The 7,013-nt window shown below is 41.2% G+C and overlaps 1 pseudogene across 1 annotated transcript; it reads right to left on the bottom strand.

Moving 5' to 3' along the window:
• Nucleotides 1-5,296: 5,296 nt before the first annotated feature.
• On the bottom strand, nucleotides 5,297-6,763 carry LOC309862213 (tubulin alpha-1B chain pseudogene; annotated as a pseudogene). Its single transcript has one exon. The product of its transcript is annotated as a tubulin alpha-1B chain pseudogene (transcript).
• Nucleotides 6,764-7,013: the final 250 nt, after the last annotated feature.

The following is a 7,013-nucleotide window of genomic DNA, read 5'->3' as shown; positions in this document are numbered from 1 at the left end:
CAGTTCTATTTTCAACATTCTGAGGAACCTCCATGCTGTTTTCCAGAGTGGCTGCACCAGCTTGCATTCCCACCAACAGTGTAGGAGGGTTCCCCTTTCTCCACATCCTCGCCAGCATCTGTCATTTCCTGACTTGTTGATTTTAGCCATTCTGACTGGTGTGAGGTGATATCTCATTGTGGTTTTGATTTGTATTTCCCTGATGCCGAGTGATATGGAGAACTTTTTCATGTGTCTGTTGGCCATATGGATGTCTTCTTTGCAGAAATGTCTGTTCATGTCCTCTGCCCATTTCTTGATTGGATTATTTGTTCTTTGGGTGTTGAGTTTGCTAAGTTCTTTATAGATTCTGGACACTAGTCCTTTATCTGATATGTCATCCCATTCTGTCAGTTGTCGTTTGATATTGTTAACTGTTTCCTTTGCTGTGCAAAAGCTTTTGATCTTGATGAAATCCCAATAGCTCATTTTTGCCCTTGCTTCCCTTGCCTTTGGTGTTGTTCCTAGGAAGATGTTGCTGTGGCTGATGTCGAAGAGGTTGCTGCCTGTGTTCTCCTCAAGAATTTTGATGGATTCCTTTTGCACATTGAGGTCCTTCATCCATTTTGAGTCTATTTTTGTGTGTGGTGTAAGGAAATGGTCCAATTTCATTTTTCTGCATGTGGCTGTCCAATTTTCCCAGCACCATTTATTGAAGAGGCTGTCTTTTTTCCATTGGACATTCTTTCCTGCTTTGTCGAAGATTAGTTGACTGTAGAGTTGAGGGTCTATTTCTGGACTCTCTATTCTGTTCCATTGATCTATGTGTCTGTTTTTGTGCCAGTACCATGCTGTCTTGATGATGACAGCTTTGTAATAGAGCTTGAAGTCTGGAATTTTGATGCCACCAACGTTGGCTTTCTTTTTCAATATCCCTTTGGCTATTCGAAGTCTTTTCTGGTTCCATATAAATTTTTGAATTATTTATTCCATTTCTTTGAAAAAGATGGATGGTACTTTGATAGGAATTGCATTAAATGTGTAGATTGCTTTAGGTAGCATAGACATTTTCACAATATTTATTCTTCCAATCCAGGAACATGGAACATTTTTCCATTTCTTTGTGTCTTCCACAATTTCTTTCATGAGTACTTTATAGTTTTCTGAGTATAGATTCTGTGCCTCTTTGGTTAGGTTTATTCCTAGGTATCTTATGGTTTTGGGTGCAATTGTAAATGGGATTGACTCCTTAATTTCTCTTTCTTCTGTCTTGCTGTTGGTGTAGAGAAATGCAACTGATTTCTGTGCATTGATTTTAAATCCTGACACTTTACTGAATTCCTGTATAAGTTCTAGCAGTTTTGGAGTGGAGTCTTTTGGGTTTTCTACATATAGTATCATATCATCTGCAAAGAGTGATAATTTGACTTCTTCTCTGCCGATTTGGATGCCTTTAATTTCCTTTTGTTGTCTGATTGCTGAGGCTAGGACCTCTAGTACTATGTTGAATAGCAGTAGTGATAATGCACATCCCTGCCGTGTTCCTGACCTTAGCGGAAAAGCTTTCAGTTTTTCTCCATTGAGAATGATATTTGCGGTGGGTTTTTCATAGATGGCTTTGATGATATTGAGGTATGTGCCCTCTATCCCTACACTTTGAAGAGTTTTGTTCAGGAAGGGATGCTGTACTTTGTCAAATGCTTTTTCAGCATCAATTGAGAGTATCATTTGGTTCTTGTTCTTTCTTTTATTGATGTGTTGTATCACATTGACAGATTTGCGGATGTTGAACCAACCTTGCAGCCCTGGAATAAATTCCACTTGGTCGTGGTAAATAATCCTTTTAATGTACTGTTGAATCCTATTGGCTAGTATTTTGTTGAGTATTTTCGCATCTGTGTTCATCAAGGATATTGGTCTATAGCTCTCTTTTTTGATGTGATCCTTGTCTGGGTTTGGGATCAAGGTGATGCTGGCCTCCTAAAATGAGTTTGGAAGTTTTCCTTTCATTTCTATTTTTTGGAGCAGTTTCAGGAGAATAGGAATTAGTTCTTCTTTAAATGTTTGGTAGAATTTCCCCGGGAAGCCATCTGGCCCTGGGCTTTGTTTGTTTGGAGATTTTAAATGACTGTTTCAATCTCCTTACTGGTGATGGGTCTGTTCAGGCTTTGTATTTCTTCCTGGTTCAGTTGTGGTAATTTATGTTTCTAGGAATGCATCCATTTCTTCCAGATTGTCCAATTTATTGGCGTAGAGTTGCTCATAGTATGTTCTTATAATAGTTTGTATTTCTTTGGTGTTAGTTGTGATCTCTCCTCTTTCATTCATGAATTTATTTATTTGGGTCCTTTCTCTTTTCTTTTTGATAAGTCGGGGCAGCGGTTGATCAATTTTATTAATTCTTTCAAAGAACCAGCTCCTAGTTTTTTTGATTTCTTCTATTGTTTTTTTTGTTTGTTTGTTTTGTTTTTTTTTTTTTGTTTTGTTTTTTGGGTTTTTTTTGTTTCTATTTCATTGATTTCTGCTCTGATCTTTATAATTTCTCTTCTCCTGCTAGGCTTAGGGTTTCTTTCTTGTTCTTTCTCCAGCTCTTTTAGGTGTAGGGTTAGGTTGTGTACCAGAGACCTTACTTGTTTCTTGAGAAAGGCTTATACCGCTATATATTTTCCTCTCAGGACTGCCTTTGTTGTGTCCCACAGATTTTGAACCGTTGTATTTTCATTATCATTTGTTTCCATGATTTTTTTCAATTCTTCTTTAATTTCCTGGTTGACCCATTCATTCTTTAGAAGGATGCTATTTAGTCTCCATGTATTTGGGTTCTTTCCAAACTTCCTCTTGTGGTTGAGTTCTAGCTTCAGAGCGTTGTGCTCTGAAAATATGTAGGGAATTGTCCCAATCTTTTGATACTGGTTGAGTCCTGATTTAGGACCGAGGATGTGATCTATTCTGGAGAATGTTCCATGTGCGCTAGAGAAGAATGTGTATTCTGTTGCTTTGGATGAATTGTTCTGAATATATCTGTGATGTCCATCTGGTCCAGTGTGTCGTTTAAGGCCTTTATTTCCTTGATGATATTTTGCTTGGATGATCTGTCCATTTCAGTGAGGGGAGTGTTAAAGTCCCCTAATATTACTGTATTATTGTTGATGTGTTTCTTTGATTTTGTTGTTAATTGGCTTATATAGTTGGCTGCTCTCACGTTGGGGGCATAGATATTTAAAATTGTTAAATTGGAGACATATCTTGAAAGAAGTTGCTGTGGCTGATATCGAAGAGATTACTGCCTATGTTCTCCTCTAGGATTCTGATGGATTCCTGTCTCACATTGAGGTCTTTTATCCATTTTGAGTTTGTCTTTGTGTACAGTGTAAGAGAATGGTCGAATTTTATTCTTCTACATATAGCTGTCCAGTTTCCCCAGCACCATTTATTGAAGAGACTGTCTTTTTTCCACTGTATATTTTGTCCTGATTTGTGGAAGATTAATTGACCATAGAGTTGATGGTCCCCATCTGGGCTCTCTACTCTGTTCCACTGGTCTATGTGTCTGTTTTTTATGCCAGGACCATGCTCTCTTGGTGATCACAGCTTTGTAATAAAGCTTGAAATCAGGGAACGTGATGCCCCAGCTTTATTTTTGTTTTTCAATATTTCCTTAGCGATTAAAGGTCTCTTCTGATTCCATACAAATTTTAGGATTATTTGCTCCAGCTCTTTGAAGAATACTGGTGGAATTTTGATCCGAATGGCATTAAAAGTGTAGATGGCTCTAGGCAGTATAGGCATTTTAACAATGTTTAATCTTCCGATCCAAGAGCATGGAATGGTCTTCCATTTATTTGTGTCTTCTTCAGTTTCTTTCATGAGTGTTCTGTAGTTCCTCGAGTACAGATCCTTTAACTCTTTGGTTAGTTTATTCCCATGTATCTTATGGTTCTTGGTGCTATAGCAAATGGAATTGATTCTCTAATTTCTCTTCCTGTATTTTCATTGTTAGTGTATAAGAAAGCCACTGATTTCTGCACATTGACTTTGTAACCTGCCACATTGCTGAATTGCTGTATGAGTTCTAGTATTTTGGGGTTGGAGTCTTTTGGGTTTTCCATATAAGTAATCATGTCATCTGCACAGAGAGAGAGTTTGACTTCTTCACTGCTAATTTGGATACCTTTAATTTTTCTTTGTTGTCTGATTGCTGTTGCTAGGACTTCTATTACTATGTTGAACAAGAGTGGTGAGAGTGGGCATCCTTGTCATGTTCCTGATCTCAATGGGAAGGATCAAGCTTTTTCCCATTGAAGATGATATTTGATGTGGGTCTTTCATAGATAGATTTGAAGAGGTTCAGGAATGTTCCCTCTATCCCTATACTTTGAAGCATTTTAATCAGAAACGAATCTCTGGATTTTTTCCAATGCTTATTCTGCATTGATTGAGAGAACCATGTGGTTCTTCCCTCTTCTCATATTAATTTGTTCTATCATATTGATGATTTGCAAATGTTGAACCATCCTTGTAGCCCTGGATGAATGCCACCTAGTCATGGTGGATAATCTTTTTAATGTGCTGTTGGATCCTGTTTGCTAGTATCTTGTTGAGAATCTTAGCCTCCTTATTTATAAGTGATATTGGTCTGAAATTCTCCCTTTTGGTAGGGTCTTTGCCTGGTTTCAGGATAAGGGTAATGCTGGCTTCATAGGAAGAGTCTGGAAGTTTTCTTTCTACTTCAATTTTTTGAAACTGCTTCAGGAGAATAGGTGTTATTTCTTCTTTGAAAGTTTGGAAGAATTCCCCAGAGAATCCGTCAGGCCCTGGTCTCTTGTTTTTTGGGAGGTTTTTGATCACAGCTTCAATCTCATTACTAGAAATCAGTCTATTCAGGTTGTCGATTTCTTCCTGGTTCAATTTTGTGAGTTTGTATTTTTCTAGGAATGCATCTATTTAATCTAGGTTGCTTAGCTTATTTTCATATACTGTTGATAATAACTTCTGGTAATTGTTTCTACTTTTTTGGTGTTGTGATCTCTCCCCTTTCATTCATAATTTTATGAATTTGGGATTTTTCTGTTTTCTTTTGGATTACTGTGGTCAATGGTTAATCAATCTTATTGATTCTTTCAAAAAACCAGCTTCTCCTTTCTTTTTTTTCTTTTCTTTCTTAAAGCCTTTACTTTGAGACATGATGGAGAAATGCAACAGGTACACATAGAAAAGACATGATCACAGTTAAAAGTGAAGACAATCTAACCAAAAAGCTTTAACGCCTGTCAGCTAATGTTGAAACTTAAGTTCGGAGTGTGACATGCTGCAGGGCTGAAAGTAATGGTAATTAGTATTCCTCTCCTTCTTCTTCACCCTCTCCTTCAACAGAATCTACACCAACCTTTTCATAATCCTTCTCAAGGGCAGCCATGTCCTCACGGACCTCAGAAAACTCCCCTTCCTCCATGCCCTCCCCCACATAACAGTGAACAAAGGCACGCTTGACATTCATCAGGTCAAACTTGTGGTCCAGGCGAGCCCAGGCCTCAGCGATGGCTGTGGTGTTGCTCAGCATGCACACAGCTCGCTGGACTTTGGCCAGGTCTCCACCGGGCACCACAGTGGGAGGCTGGTAATTAATGCCCACTTTGAAGCCAGTGGGGCACCAGTCCACAAACTGGATGCTGCGCTTGGTCTTTATGGTGGCAATGGCGGCATTGACATCTTTGGGAACCGCATCGCCACGGTACAACAGGCAGCAAGCCATGTATTTACCATGGCGAGGGTCACATTTCACCATCTGGTTGGCTGGCTCAAAGCACGCGTTAGTGATCTCTGCTACAGAAAGCTGTTCATGGTAGGCTTTCTCAGCAGAGATGACGGGGGCATAGGTGGCCAGAGGGAAGTGGATACGGGGATAGGGCACCAGGTTGGTCTGGAATTCTGTCAGATCAACGTTCAGGGCTCCATCAAATCTGAGGGAAGCGGTGATGGAGGACACAATCTGGCTAATAAGGCGGTTAAGGTTAGTGTAGGTTGGGCGTTCGATATCGAGGTTTCTACGACAGATGTCATAGATGGCCTCGTTGTCTACCATGAAGGCACAATCAGAGTGCTCCAGGGTGGTGTGGGTAGTGAGGATGGAGTTGTAGGGCTCAACTACAGCTGTGGAAACCTGAGGGGCTGGGTAGATGGAGAACTCCAGCTTGGACTTCTTGCCATAATCGACAGAGAGACGTTCCATCAGCAGGGAGGTGAACCCGGAACCAGTCCCCCCTCCAAAGCTGTGGAAAACCAAGAAGCCCTGAAGACCTGTGCACTGGTCAGCCAGCTTCCGAATTCGGTCCAAGACAAGGTCAATGATCTCTTTGCCAATGGTGTAGTGCCCTCTGGCGTAGTTGTTGGCAGCATCTTCCTTGCCTGTGATGAGCTGCTCAGGGTGGAAGAGCTGGCGGTAGGTGCCAGTGCGAACTTCATCAATGACTGTGGGTTCCAGGTCTACAAACACAGCCCGGGGCACATGATTGCCAGCGCCCGTCTCACTGAAGAAGGTGTTGAAGGAGTCGTCTCCTCCCCCAATGGTCTTGTCACTTGGCATCTGGCCATCGGGCTGAATGCCATGCTCCAGGCAATAGAGCTCCCAGCAGGCATTGCCGATCTGGACACCAGCCTGGCTGACGTGGATGGAGATACACTCACGCATGATGGCTACGGGTTAGCAGGCGCAGGCGACAGGAGCAGACACCGCGTCCCGGTTACCATCCCTGACAAGCTAAGAGTCGAGGTAAGTAACGCACTCCCAGCTTCTCCTTTCTTGACACGTTCTACTCTCTCTCTGTTTTCTATCTCATTAATCTCAGCTCTAATCTTGATTATTTCCCTTCATATGTGTGGAGTTGGTTTGATTTGTTGTTGATTCTCCAGTTCTTTAAGGTGTAGAGACAGCTGCTATCACACACTAAGATTTTCCCACTGGCCCAGGCTGGGAGTGCCTGTTCTTTCTGGGTCTAAGAGCTCCTGGCTTGCACGCACCTCATTCAGGGTAGGCT

This window comes from Mustela nivalis (genome assembly GCF_964662115.1).
Source record: "Mustela nivalis genome assembly, chromosome: 3".
NCBI classification, from domain to species: Eukaryota; Metazoa; Chordata; class Mammalia; order Carnivora; family Mustelidae; genus Mustela; species Mustela nivalis.
The sequence above is the reverse complement of the archived record's forward strand: the minus strand, read 5'-3'. Positions and strand labels throughout refer to the sequence as shown.